General features: G+C 39.2%; 1 protein-coding gene across 4 annotated transcripts in view; it reads right to left on the bottom strand.

Moving 5' to 3' along the window:
- The window catches only part of CSDE1 (cold shock domain containing E1), a 41,106-nt gene extending 26,549 nt beyond the window's left edge, over positions 1-14,557 (bottom strand). For 2 of the 4 annotated variants that reach the window (XM_023222776.1, XM_023222777.1), the window contains exons 1-2: positions 14,427-14,557; positions 6,009-6,394 (exon numbers count right to left, since the gene is read on the bottom strand). The gene's annotated coding sequence lies outside the window, so the exon portion shown is untranslated. The remainder of the gene's footprint in view (positions 1-6,008; positions 6,395-14,426) is intronic. The other 2 variants (XM_023222778.1, XM_023222779.1) reach the window with 1 other exon arrangement.
- Between the last annotated feature and the right edge of the window lie 1,131 nt (positions 14,558-15,688).

The raw sequence follows: 15,688 nt of genomic DNA, 5'->3' as shown, positions 1-15,688 counted from the left end.
TTCCTAATAATTTGGCTAAACTATATTTTTATGGCATTGCAAATATTTCTTAATCAGCACCACCAAAAAACAAGCAAAATGGAAGTTATCACAAAAACAAGGCATAAAAGTAGAAGACAAATGGAAGTAGATAATTTAACAGATCCTTGTTTATAAAAAATTAAAGACACTAACAAAGCTGGTGGTAGGAAGGACCCAGTAGGTAAATGTTATTTGGCTTCTTTTTCAAACAGGGGAAAACAAAATCCACAATTTAGTTGCTTGCCTAACAGCATATAAAAATGTATGCAAATGAACCAAGTTTAATGTCTTAAAAAATATTTAAAAACCAGCCAGGCTCAGTGGTTCATGTTTGTCATCCTAGCACTTTGAAAGGCTGAGGTGGCAGATCGCCTGAGCCCAGGAATTTGAGACCAGCCTGGGCCCATGGCAAAACGCTGTCTCTACAAAAAATACAAGAATTAGCCAAAATTAGCCGGAGGCCTATAGTCCCAGCTCTACTCAGGAGGCTGGGGTGGGAGGATCACTTGAGCCTGGTAGGTCAAGCCATGATCCTGACACTGCACTCCAGCCTGGGTGACAGAGTGAGACTCTGTCTCAAAACAAAAACAACAACAACAAAACAAACAAAAACCCCAAAACACACAACACACACACACACCCTGGATGTGTATATTTGTAAAATCTTTGCAAGGGAGGAACTTTCTAGATTTGAAATCAATTAAAAAAAAAAAATCACAAGGGACTGATATCTGATTATAGCAAAAGCACAAGCTTTTATACTCAAACCTAGGGGGGAAAAGTGTATATACACCAGAGTAGTATTGAAGATTCTAGACAAATCAGTACAATTAAATTACCAGAATATAAGCTTCTTGAAGGGCAGAACTTTCTATTCAAAGCTAAGTCCCTAGATTTTAGATAAACAGTGCCTGGCACAGAGCAGGAGCTATGTTGAAGTACTGATTAAGTGAGCAAATAAATAATCCTTGAATATCAATCATTAAACTTTAAACACAAAAGCTCAAAACATTAAACATAAAAAAACCCTTGAATTTTTGCAATAAAAAAATTCAGATAAAGTAAATTAATACTTTCATATACCAAACTAGCAAAGATGTAAGATTTTAAAATAATGAAAAAGTGAGCTAAGAACAACACATACACTTTTATGGTAGTAAATTGGTACAACCTTTTAGAAATGCAATTTAGCAACATGTATCAAAATGTGGAGATACTTTTCTTAACTGCATTGCAGAAAAGCTCTCCTGGGGAAATCTGAAATGTGAAAAAAGCTTTATGCACCAGTATTTTAACAAATATATTTTTGTAGCAAATTCCTGGAAATAATCTAAAGTCTAACACACTTTATGGTTCAAGACGTCATTGCAACTTATGTAATGCTATGTGCTCATTGGAAAGAATATGTGGAAAATGCTTATTCTGTAATAGGAAATGAGACATCAGATATTTACACAGTATGATTTCAAATGTATTTCAAGACCAGAAAATCTACTTTAATGTTCACAGATGAGAAAACACTTAGCCATCTTAAGGGCACACTGCTAAAAATGGCAAATGTAGGAACAGAATCCAGTTCTGACTCCATTCTTAACCACTGCCTTATTCATTCAACCACAACTGAGTTCGTACAATGCATCAGCGCTATTTTAGGTTCTACTCATAGTAGGTAACACAACAGACAAATACCTCCAGCCTCATAAAGTTTAGACCTTCTACCCTTTTCTACATATTTACTTTTAAAACTAAAGAAGTCATTGACAAAATTAGTCCTCCTTTTAATAAAAGCAAAACTGGAACAAATCTCAGGTCAAATTTAAACTTCATTTCTAACCCAAGAAATCAACTAAAGTTCCCTGAAGAACATAAAAGTCAAAAGACTGGCTTTCAGCCCTGACTCTCAAGTACTTCTAACATCTCTGGGATTTTCTCCTCAAAAGTAAAGTGGGCACACCTAACTGGTTTCCTCTGGGGAGAAGGGGTTCCTCTGGGGAGAAGGGGTGGAAATCTATGCTTTGTAATTTATTACAAGATCTAAGTTGTTTTTCCCCACTAATCTGGTCTGCTTGGCTTCTACTGATTGTCAAACAATTAATTTAGAAAAGGTAGCCTATTTCACCATAAGATCTTTAGAAAACCACCCTGTATTCTCAAACATACCTCCCCTTGACTTCCACTGTTTCTTTCAATTTTCTTAACACAACCATTTTTCATACTAATTGTAGTCTTCTGGATAGGTTCTAAGTAATTATTCATTAAAGCGCATTTCACGACTATTCTTAACGTACCCAACCAATATAAGGTACTGAGTGACTACTCTCCTTGATTCTGTAGACTGAAGTTTTATAACTTTGTAAAACTAAAAAATATCCCCATCATTTCTTCACAAATCACATTAGCAAAATCAGGTTTTCTTTCAGTTCCTCTGTAATGGATCATTTGTTCCTAAATGAAAAACTATAATCTAATGCTTTTAAAATGCCTTCTGTTGGTTAATCTAGTATTTCAATTTGGTGACTAATTTTAAATTATCAGATTCTGTGTAGTGTATCTTTTAATCATTCATTCTCCTATCTTAATACTTGTCTCACACAGTTGTTGAGATAGTTAAATGAGTTGCTTCATGTAAAAAGCCTAAAATAAGTGCTTATGTAGCACACAGGTACTCACATAACTACTTATTAGGTCTCTGAAAAAAGCAGGGCAAGGATAACATCTGGCAGCATACACCTGGAGACTTCTCTAAAATCAGTCTCTTACTAACCTCTTTTGTTATCCATCCAACATTTCTCTGTATTAACCATTATGCTATCATGAACTACTCTGTCAAGTTTTTTATTCACTGGCTCTGGGGTTTTTGCTAGAAATGAAAAGCTCAACAGTTCCCACATCTGATTGAAAAATCAGGACACTGACAGTTCCTGTCATAGGTCTCTATTTGACTACTATCACACACCTAGCAACTAGCACCTTAGCAACTGCCAAGTAATCCTGTTATTTTCTCACTCATCTGGGGCTTCGGTTTTCTCTGCTTTGCTATGTTTCGAGTATGAAAATTGTTGCATTCAGCAGAAAAAAACTAGGAGCATGACAGGAATTTTCTAGTTTAGCTTTCCTCTTGTCTGTCACCTTTAGACTACCTGGATCAAATCATTCACCAAACAATTCAGGTCTATTTTCACATGTCAAACAAATGTTTTACAGTCCTCATTCTTTCTTGCCATTTTATGGCTAACTCTACCCTTCCATATATATTTGTTTCTAATTATGTATTATTTTTACTGACTTTACAAAACCGCCCTTTAAAATCTGGGGGTTCCATTGCATTACCAAATCTGTTTCCTTAGCTGTGTGGCCCCTTTCACTGAACTATTTCACAACTGTACAACCACGGCCATGTTTTACTGCCAATAATCTTCATCCCAATTGTGGTTTCTTTTTAACTATGTAAACATGTAATTTTTAGACAGCTATGGATACATTTATATATTAAAATGTTCATGTAGTAAACTAATATTCAGAATACAAAGATTACGCTAAACGAAAAGCATTTCTTTAAATCTATTTCTATAAATCATGTCAATGAAATGAAAGCCTTAATATCTCATCTTGCCAGGCATGGTGGCTCACAAGATCAGGAGTTCGAGACCAGCCTGGCCAACATGGTGAAACCCCGTCTCTACTAAAAGCACAAAAATCAGCCAGGCGTGGTGATGCAGCCTGTAATCCAGCCTGGGCAACAGAGCAAGACTCGTCTCAAAAAAAAAAAAAAAAAAAAAGAACAGAAAACCAAACACCGCATGTTCTCACTCATAGGTGGGAACTGAACAATGACATCACTTGGACTGGGGAAGGGGAACATCACACATCGGGGCCTATCATGGGGGGGTAGGGGGGAGGGATTGCATTGGGAGTTACACCTGATATAAATGATCAATTGATGGGTGCTGACGAGTTGATGGGTGCAGCACACCAACATGGCACAAGTATACATATGTAACAAACCTGCACGTTATGCACATGTACCCTAGAACTTAAAGTATAAAAAAAAAAAAAAAAAACACTAATCTTTTAGCCTTCAGAACATAAAATTGTGGTTTCAATTTGTGTTAATCTTCCTTAGCTAATCCAACAGAATCCATAACAATTAGTCTAACACTCTAAAATTATTCTTTAAAAATCAGCTAAGGTAAGAAGAAATAAATAGAAAAACTAGATGGTACAGTTACCTTAAAATTAAATAACAGTGTCTTTTATGAGACATAGATAATTTAATATTACTAGTTTTTAGTTGTTAAGGAATATTCTGCTGCACAGTAAGGTCATCAACACTATTACATAATCCTTCAATAAACTGGAAATAAAGTCCTAAGTGCTTCTTGAAACAGCAGTGAAGCTTTTGTAACTGCACGACTCATTTTCATTCTTCATTTTATTTGACCTCTGTAGCATTTAAAAAAATGTTTACCATTGACTTCTTGAAATTATCTTTGGTGCTTCTTCCTGACTTCTACTTCTTTGCTCTCTTCATTGGTGCTTCTTCCTTTATTACCTATCATCTGATGACTTCTTTCTGAATTCCTTTATGTCTACTAACTTTAGAAAATCTGGAAACTAAAGATTAAAGAGGAAAATTGCTCTTCATAAGCCAACCTTCAACGTTAACCACTGTTTAATATTCTGTACTAGCGTATTTCCTTCAACTTCAGATTGCTAATGACAACAGATTTCCACTATATATTTTAATATCAGTAAGTTACTACTCTAACTTCCCTATTCCTATGAACAATGGTTTCTAGCTTGGACAACTGGATTTGATAAAGTCATTCTCTCTACATTTATCTTCAGAATCAACTGGTCTCCAAGTCCTCACTTCTATCATCAGAACATCCAGCATCTACCTTTTTCTCTACCTAAACCTTAGCTTTTATCTTCCTTATACTCGATCCACTGCTTTTGACAGGTTTTCCCATCCTCAGCCTTTCCCTCAAAAGTGTCACCATTTGTCTTTTAAAGGTACACTTCTGAATATTACTTTAAAACATGAAGCAATAAAGCTATCTTACTTTTGGGGGAAAAACCCATTAAGCCCTTGCTTACAGACATCTGATGGCTCTCCTACAGAATAAAGACAAATGTATTGGGCCAAGCCTCCAGCAAACTTCCCTTCATAACTCTTCCCACAAAATTGTATTCTCTACTTTGTTCATAATGAACAACTTAATATACACCATGTGCTTTCAGGTCTCCCTGAATCTGCTAATTCTGTTACCTCTATACCTCTACCAATGTCTCTTCTCCCTCTTAACAAAATACTACTCTCACCTTCAAATACCCTTTCTCTGTAGGCTTTCTTTACTCTCCTCCTTACCTCCAAGGGAACAGCTTGTTATATTCTTAATATTTTATGAATATCTTTTAGCCTATATTAAACTGTGATCCTGTGTAACAAATCGTCCTATATTGCAAGTCCAACCACTAATATCTTATTCACTCATTATATTTCAGCACTAGCAATGCCTAACAATATAGTAGGCATGTCAACCATTCATTCACAAATATGCACTGTAAATGTAGGTATGGATATGAATCAAGGTTCTTCCCTCAAGAAGCTAACATTGAAGAGAGATAAACAGATGTCAGTAACAAATATCACCAAAGTTTCACAGACCCTCGTGGAAAGACTGCAATGCACATTCTTATTTGAAATCCTAACTTCTAAATAGTACAGACAGAGCTTCTCTAAGAGACCAGTAAATCGAGAGATCAGCATGTATTAATATAATCTAGTGTGAAAAATCTGTTTTGACCATAAACACCGTCCTTATCTAACAAGAGATAGTGTTGATATTTCATACTAGTTGAGAATAGAAAAACTGTCTTCTGAATACCTTTAGAAAACAACAAATAAAGATTTTACATTTGACCAAATAATCAGGAAATCCAGAATTATGGAACTGATTCTTAACAGGAAACTACAAACCTACCTCGCAGTGATAATCGAATATTGCACTTTCAGTAGTATTTGCTGATTCTTCTTTTCAGCACACGTTTCAAAGGATGAAAGTTGCTAGTATTAAAAAAAAGAGCGAGAGAAAATGATCTACCAAGCTAATAAAGAATACAACTGCTGCTGTACCGGGCAATCTCACAGTACAGCACTGAAGAAAACAAAGACTACTAGCAGCGTTGGGAAGTGCTCTTTCAAAGCTGTTGAGTAGGCACAAACTTCTTGTTTCAGATCAAGTGTTGTGTCTTCAACTTAAGTGTACTCTTCTTTGGTCTTGTTAGTTGTTACGAGGTTTGTTCCTTGCCTGATCTGAACTTGAAGCAGCAGTTTCAGGTGGTAAAGTCTGTTCTGTTACACTTCATACTAGAGGTAAAAAATGAAGACATTAAGTATAACATATACAAAATAATCAGGGACAGTGGGTGAGAAGAGGGACAAACTCATTTCATTAACTTAGAATCATGGGTCATGCAAGTAATACAGAAAACCTGGAAGCATGCTCATTTGATGTTTTTTGGAGCAATCTCTCAAGTACTGACAACTACCTCCTTTGGTATCTCATACCCAAGACCTCAAATTATTTCATAGTCTTTATTGACCTCTTCCCCCAAATAAGCTCAGTTACATGGCATAATATTTAATTTAGTGCAAGTATTTTATAATGATCTAGCTCTGTGGAAAACATAAAAGAAGTCCCTGCCATGAGGGCATAGACAATCTTGCTGAGAATACAAGATTTATACATGGAAAAAAAACAGAGTATAGGACAAAAACGCCAAAAATTATTTTGCTCAATTAGCATCTAGATATCTATTATATCACAGACTATCTGAAATATTACTTATTGTTTATCCACAACTGCATGTGCATCAAAGCAACACGGTAAGTATAGAGAAAGCTTTTAAATAAGTGGAATTTGAACTGAATCTGGAAAATCAGGCAAATAGCTGAGAGTTCTAGGCATGAAATAGCACGTAAGTCAAGCTAGAATATGCCACTAAATTCTAAGTTTCTTGAGAGAAGCAACCATGCATTCTATGATTTTCTAAGCCCGGCATCAATGAAGTCTTCTACATGAATGCCCGTGGCAACAGTGTGGCTTGTTGTTTCAGAGGAAAATCAACAGGCTAGCCTGGAGAACAGAGAACTGGGCTGAAGTGAAATAGGATATGTAGTGTGACAGGTGTAGTGAAGCCAGATTATGAAGCTTTTCAACTTGATATAACAGGAAACAGTGCCTTAGTTTTTGATGAAAGTGGTATTAAGTCTTGAAATCCTATAGGAGATGACTTAGTGAGCAAATAGAAATCTAATTTGCACTGCTGCAGTAAATAGATGAGAAATGTCTATAGAAGAGAAATAAAATGTATTTGTCAGTAAAAATCACAGTTCTGCTTTATATTAGGTATAAAATAAACAACTATTTTGCACTGACTCCAAAGTTAACCAAATGGCGTTAACGAAAATTATTTCTACAGGGAGAAGAAAAAGGTGGACATGCTGAGCAATGGATAATATATTTGAAAACATCAGAAGAATGATTATCAGGTGAGAGATCAGAGCTGATGAAACAGCTCAGACCAGAAGAGCGTAATCTCAATCACCGGTACTAGTAAATACCATGAACAAGTTATTTAATCTCTCTAGGTTTCACTTTCCTCACATGCAAAATAAAAACTCAATAATAGCTGATCTGGCCATTTTCTATTATCTAACATCCCATGCCTTTATACTGTTCCTTCAAATAGCAAATGTTACATACACTTGCCTATCTTTCAACTTTATTTAGATCATTCTGCTATTACCCAGACTAGATATATGTCTGAGGGTAATGGTGCTCAAATACTTGGAAAGCTTTAAAAAAAAAAAACAAACCTATGCCCAGCCCCCACTCAGAAGAATATAACTGGTTTGAGGTAGGGCCACTTCTTTAACTATCTTGATTCTTCCCCTCTCCATCGCCATACAAGTTGTGTTAGTATTTCCCTCACGATATCGTTTGTTCCAAGTTGTGTTAGTATTTCCCTCACGATATCGTTTGTTGCAAGTTGTGTTAGTATTTCCCTCATGATATCGTTTGTATTCATCTCTTGTCCTACTAAATGATGTATTTTAGCTCAGGTGTCTAATATATCCGCCAACTTCCAGTGTGCACACTTTCCATTTTCTGTCACATACCACCACCAGACTATCATTTTTTGGCCAGGTGAGCTGGCTCACGCCTATAATCCCAGCACTTTGGGAGGCCTTGGCAGGAGGACTGCTTGAGCCCAGGAGCTCGAGACCAGCCTAGGCAACGTGGAGAAACCCCATCTCTACTAAATATACAAAAAATTAGCCAGGCATGGTGGTATACGTCTGGAGTCTCAGCTACTGAGGACCGGGAAGTCAAGGCTGCAGAGACCAAGACAGCGACACAGCACTCCAGCCTGGGCAACACACTTCTCATCTCTCCTATCAAACATCTTCAGTTATTTTTCTACCACTCTAGATGGGAAGTTTTTAATCCGGGCTATCCACTGCCCCCAGCAACCTTAAATAAACAAACAAAAATAAACAAAATCAAAGCCTGAGTCCCATACAAAGATTCTAAATTTAACTACACTAGGTTAGGTGCCAGGCATTGTTATCTCCCCCGCCATCCCCGAGCCACAAACCTGCTCCAAGTGTTTCTGACTTCCAACCAAAATTAAGAACTACTATTCCAGGTGTCTCCATTCTACCTCCCATTCCTACTCTCTACTGTGTTCCAGTTCTCCCAGAAGTCCATTACCTTGCCTAATCCTTAAACACAACTCTTGAGAAATTCCTGAATTCTAGCCACCTTTGCTTATATGGGTCTTCCCACCAAAAAAATACTGTTGTGATCTTCAAGGTGACAAAAAAGCCTTTCTTGACCATTCTAGCAGATTCATTCATTAATTCCTACTAAAGAATGGGGCAGTAACATCCACTGCCTGCATCAAGCAATTTGCAGCAAGTGGTACCAAGCAATTTCTGTACTTTGTTTACTTCTTGTTTTTATGTATCTTGTTCCTCCAATTCTATTCCAAATTTCTGAGAGGTAAACTCAAATTTCTTTATCACAGCCTCCTTTAGCACCTAATCCAGTGCTGCCATAAACCAAAGGAAAAAGGTAGTTAATCCTTAATAAGCAAAAGGACACCACAATTCAAGTGTAAACAGTTATATCACCTTTAATTGTATGAAGTTTTAATTATCCGATCAAGAAATAATCTCTTCTTTAAAAAATATGGACTGTGTATATTGGTTTTATCTTAATACTTTAGGTCTATTAATGAACCCAAAGAACTCAAGACGGAGAAAGCAAGTTATCTTGAAAAACTTGAACTGGATTAACCCAGTCTAGGTTGTTGTTACATTAAGAACTGTCAATTCCAAGATTCAGTAACACAAAAAGAGATTTCTGGAACCGAAACTCTGGAGTAATGCAGGGCCATTCTTAGGCACTAATGAGGTCTATTAGGAGCTACTAAAGCTCAAACGAACCCACCAACAGTCATGAATAATTTACTGGCCGAATTAACATCTTCACAGCTTCTGCAGTTAAATAAATGTTTTTCAATTAAATTAACACTTACTGAAGAACTTCAAGGTATTGCTCAGGCATTTTAATATAAATGGCTATCCACTCATGCCCGAATTAACATTAATTGGTGCTACTAACCAACTCTTTTGCCTTAACCCGAGGAACATAAGTGCATCTCCTCCATCCCCCTAAAAGCTTGAAACTTAAGTCACAGGAACACTGGGTATTGGGCTAGGGCGGTGGCTCTCGCTTGTAATACCCAGCACTGTGGCAGGACGAGGTGGGAGGACTGCTTGAGACCAGCCTGGGCAACATGGTGAGATGCTGTCTCTACAAACAATTTTAGAAATAAAAAATAAATTCAATGCGTGTGGTGGCATGCACCTGTAGTCCCAGCTACTCGGGAGGCTGAGGCAAGAGGATCGCTTGAGTCCAGGAGTTTGAGGCTGCAGTGAGCTGACTGTGCCACTGCACTCTTCCCTGGGAGACAGTGAGATGCTGACTCAAAAATATCGCCCCCACAAACCCACCATAGGGTACCAATAAAAACACTAGTGAACAATTTAAATGTGTGTCTGAGAATCTCCCTGAGCGCTAAGTAATCAACTCATTTTCCCCTTTGCTCAGCATGGAAATAGTAGTATTAATCACTGCAATTTCCACTTCTCGGGTTCAAGCGATTCTCCTGCCTCAGCCTCCTGAGTAGCTGGAACCACAGGCGTGTACCACCACGCCTGCCTGGCTAATTTTTGTATCTTTAGGCTAATTTTTGTATTTTTAGCAGAGAGGGTTTCACCATGTTGGCCAGGCTGGTCTCGAACTGACCTCAAGTGACCCACCCGCCTCAGACTCCCAAAGTGCTGGGATTACAGGTGCGAGTCACCGCACCTGGCCACCACCTGTTTTATTTCATGTCTTCCTCAGTTGGCTGTTTTACCTCAAAGGCCTAGCATAAGCCATGACATAGTAGGCACTAAATCAAGAGGTTAAACTAACACATTTATGTGGTAAGTAATCTATCTAAAATGTATCACACTACCTAGTTTATTATTTTGACAAATTATTTTGAAAGTATGTGCAATACTGACTTTCGGAAAAGTTAATAAAAGGCTAAGACAGTCTACAAAAGTCTGCTCATGTAACCCACTTCCTTCAGGCAGTATCTTCTTTTAGGTGGGAAAAACAAAGACACAAATTGGTAGCATAGGACTGAAAAGTTTCTCTATTGCCTGACATTTCATTGAGCACCACAGTTTACAACTGAAATGCTTAATAGGTCTTAATTCATTTTCACTTTAGGATCTAAGGTAACTGATAAAGTCTAATTAACCAATCTAAGTCACCTGTTGAGTAAAAAAATAACAAAAATCAAACTGACTCAACTATCTTTTTGTATCCGTTTAGTAGTAACAACTGTGCTGGATTAATTATCTAAACAGCTACTGAGATATTTAAAACTATCACTTAACTGCTTATACATACACCCAGAAGTCTAATACTTTTAAGCAGGACAAATGGCAGTGTGGGAAGATGCTGAAGAAACACTCTAGACACATCAGAAAACAACACAGACCAGCAGTGTCCAACAGAAATACAGTGCAAACCACGTGTAATTTTAATTCTAGTAACCATATTACAGTCAAAAGAAACACAAGGAATTTTATTTTATTTTTTATTTTTTTTTTGAGACGGAGTCTCACTCTGTCGCCCAGGCTGGAGTGCAGTGGCCGGATCTCAGCTCACTGCTAGCTCCGCCTCCCGGGTTTACGCCATTCTCCTGCCTCAGCCTCCCGAGTAGCTGGGACTACAGGCGCCCACCAGGGCCCAGCTAGTTTTTTTTTTTTTTTTGTATTTTTTTTAGTAGAGACGGGGGTTTCACCAAATTAGCCAGGATGGTCTTGATCTCCTGACCTCGTGACCGCCTGTCTTGGCCTCCCAAAGTGCTGGGATTACAGGCTTGAGCCACCGCGCCCAGCCAGGAATTTTAATTAAATGTCTTAGTTAACCAATTATATCCAAAATGTTATTCTCTACAAAATCAATGCAAAAAAATTGACACTTTTACATTCCTTGAAATCCAATGTTATACAATCACAGCACATTTCAATTCAAACTAGTCACACTTCAAGTGCACAACAGCCACACATGGCTGGCAGCTACCATGTTCCACAGAGTAGGTATCAACTGCGCAGGGGTCTAAAAAAGCACTATTGTGCCAATTAGCAACAGGAAGTAAATGTAAGGGTCTTGAGCAAAGATTTTCACTAATAAAAGTAGGCAGTATCTAGCACAGAAGCTTGTTGTTACTAAACTGCAGAAACAGAAATGCAAATAACTGGTAATGTACTGATTGTAGCTGCAAATCAACAGATAGCTTACATGTGCAACATATGGAAACTGATAATTTTCAGTCACACAGTTTTACCTCAGCATAAAGGACATTAAAATATTAAAAAGTTTTGTGTTGTTTTTAACTAGGTACCCACACATGCAAGTGGAAAACATTCTAATATCAAAACAAAGGAATTTTTAAAATCCTGACTGGGCAGAAGGGTTTAACAGCAAGTCACTCTCACCCATAGTAGTTTCACCACTTAAGACAGTCTAGCTATTAAAGCTTACAAAATAGATCTCAAAGTGCTTCCTCTTCTGTTTTCTGCAAAGACAAAGCTAAGAAGTACATCAATTCTTTGTGTTTAACAAGATCAAGACATTTATCTCATTTTTAATACAGTCTTGAAATGCAATTCCTCAAAAATCTGTCTAAGAGAACATCGGTCCAAAATTTCCATGTTTTCATTACCTTGTCGAAAGTATGGCTCTCATAACAGCTACAATAGACTTAGTGCCACTGAACTGTACAAAAACATTGGAACACTAAATGTTATGTATACTCCAGCATAATTTGATATTTTAGCATTTCGTTTGTATAAAATAAAAATCGATGGCCCTACACGACGTGTCTTCGCGGGGGGAGGGAAAAATAAGGGTAGGGGTAAAGCCAGACTGCACGTCAGCTTTCACACTTTCAATTTTGATTTGCTAGGACTTCACCAGATTTTCACCCACACTCGCTAAAGGTCACACTTAAGTCAGAACTTACTCACAAAAAAAGAAAACCTATCTTCTGTGCCTCAAATACTTTAGTTTTCAACTCAGCTGCTATAAATACTCATCTTGATGGTAAACATCCAGAACAGCTGCAAAACCAAACTATTAGCTTCTCTTTTATTTTAGTCCCAGGGCTAAAACGAAACAAAAAGAAAGCCGAATATTTATCCAGGTTTTATGACTCAGGTATATGCCTATTCAAGTATATAAACCCCCTCCTTACCCACACCAAGGATATACATTATTGGATATCAATACCAAAATAAAATCAAGGTATGTATTACAGTGCCCCTCAATGTAGTATGAAGAATGTTTGCCTTTACTCAAAATGAAAATTACTCAGTATTTTAGTATAGTGTAGCTTATATTTGTGGGTTATAATTTGAAACCTACATTTTAAAAAAGTAGGTTAGTAGCAGTGGCTGAGAACTGCCAGTTCATACCAGCCTGATGAAAATTTCAGCCTCTCAAAAAGATTTAACTACCACAGTGCCTTTGAGCATTCTCCCTCTCCGCCCTGCCTCCCAACTGTTTAAAGAGCGCCACATTCTTTTACTCATTTAAGGTGCAAAACACGAAAATTAACTTGCCTAACAACGTTCAGATTTTCTTTGCAGATTGAAGCCTGTTTCAGGGAGCGTTCTCTGCTTCACCTGTCAGTTAAACAAGACGGCCGCCATCTGGGTGTTTCTAAGGGAAAACCTTAAAGCAAAAGAACCTTGGCACTAAGATTTCGTATTGATAAAACATCATGGTAAAAATTTGAAGCTGTCTCCCACGGGGGAACTTCAAAAAATTCTACATACAATGACGAAGCCAGGCCGTTCGTTGCACAATGTGGGCCAGGCGCTGGCACCCTGAGAGCTAGAGGTGGTGGAAGGGAGGACACTACTAAGCTTTCAAGGCGCACGCCCTTTCCTCAAGATAGAGGGGTGGGAGCCACGCGCCTAAAAGATTAGGGACTGGTTCCCTTTCTCAAGAAGCCGAAGGGGAGACAATGCGGGGAAGGTTGGGTGCTGAGACCCTGCTCTAGGTGACTGGAGTAACGATGTCAATTCCGCCACGCTGCTGTGCCAGATGTGGCTGGGGAAAGCTGTCTTTAAGCACTACCCCTAGGTATCTAGATGGAGCGGGGTCTCAGTCTATACACAAAGAAGGCGCCACTGCCGCACTGCGCTCTGGTACTGGTAGTCAGATTCCCAAGCAGGTAACGGCCAGGAAACTATAGGGTCCAGAGTCAAACCAGGCCCCTCTTCTCGGTCTCAGGCTCTTCCAACCTCACACAAAGGACCGCGCCACCACCCCCTCGCCCCGCCCGCCGGGACATGTAGTTCCCATTTCCCCAGCCAAGCGGCAGATGGGGAAGCCGCCAGACTACAGCTCCCAGCAGCCTCCGCGCCCGAGCCCCGCACCCTCTGCCTCCATCTTGGCTGCGGTCGGAGCCTCCATTTTCGCTCCCTCCCCCCACTTTAGTCACCACCACCACTACCAAAACGCGCAACCGGCTGGCCTCGACTCCTGGTTTCAGCTCTGCGACCTGACGTGAGGCCCAGGCAGTTGAACGGGAGACATATGAAAAAGCCCAGGGCAGGGAATTGGGGTGCATTCTTCCCCACCTAGAGCTCTACGAGTGCCCACCTTGACTCAGAAGGCTTTCCCCTTAGCCTTGGTCTTATTCTCAGCCCTTCCCCTGGGTTTTTGCTACCCCCAGTTGGACCCTGAGGTCGTACTCACCCCAACAGCTCAGCGCCCCCTCTCCAGCGCCGCCATAAGCAGCACGGCCCGGTACGTAGGAATAAATCTCGCTTCTCTCGCGAGAGTCGCGGGCTCCGAGCGCGTGCACGAGAAGGGGCGGAGTGAAGCGTACTCTCAATACGCTTGCGCAGCAGGGCTGAGTGACGCCAAGCAGTTTGCTGCACTTAACCACAACCAACATGGTGGCTGCATTCCCTTACATTCCTTCTTGGGTGTGCTGCGGGAAGCAATCTGGGTGTTTACTGACTCCTCCTGGACACTAGGGGTGGCGGGTAGCTTTAGGCGTCTCTAGTCTTTGAGCGTTTGAACACGTTTTAGCCCACAATAATGGGATAAACCTTGAAGACGAACAATTCTGAGGGCATATCCAGGAGTCATAAAAAATGATTTATCTTTTCGCAGCAAAAATCCGGAAGGGCCTCACACTCGTTTCTTCTCATAGTGCAAGCATTCTTTCTTACATCTACTGCATTAGACGAATTTCATTAGTATAGAGTCAGCTTTTTAGCAAGGTAATTTGGAAATCTAAATGAGACCTTTGTTTTCCACGAACAACATTGCAACAGATGCACAAGAGTGAGCAAGGCTGCATAATCACTAAACAAAATGAAACAAATTCAGTCAACTGACCTTTCAAGTTACCAAAGATATTCCTGTTGTGTCAGGTAATCAAAGAGGGTGAATCAGTAATTAAAAGGTTGAAATAAGAGCAAAGAGATGATTCATCCAATGGGGGAAGAGGGAAGGAGAAAAATGGGTAATTATGACCACAGGAAGTTCAATGGATTATCCCCTGTCAGACAGTACAGCATGCTCCTCTGGTGAGAGAAATGCTTTTCCCACATTCAATGCTTCTATTTTCACAGATTCACTGGCTCTCTCACTTGACAGTATTGGATAAAGAGCAGCCAGTCTCCTGAGAACTCTCGTACCCACTTTTTGCTTACAACACATTTATTTGACATGTTGTATGTGTAATAACTGGGAAGTGTACAGTTGTAAAGAAAATTGGATATAGTCTTGTCCTCAAGGAACTTTTAGTCTAGCATCATTAATGATCACAAAAATAAATCTAAACGTACACACTGGAATAAGTGCAATGAAGGAAAGAATCTTCAATTCAAACCTCTTGAATTCTAAGAGGACGCCGTGTCCCATTTCTGTTCAAAAATTCCTCTCCACCTTTGTTGCTGGTGCCCGGTCCCATGTATAACACCTCAAAAGTGCCCCTTTGCTCTCTC

Source organism: Piliocolobus tephrosceles, chromosome 1, assembly GCF_002776525.5.
Source record: "Piliocolobus tephrosceles isolate RC106 chromosome 1, ASM277652v3, whole genome shotgun sequence".
Taxonomy (NCBI): domain Eukaryota; kingdom Metazoa; phylum Chordata; class Mammalia; order Primates; family Cercopithecidae; genus Piliocolobus; species Piliocolobus tephrosceles.
The sequence above is the reverse complement of the archived record's forward strand: the minus strand, read 5'-3'. Positions and strand labels throughout refer to the sequence as shown.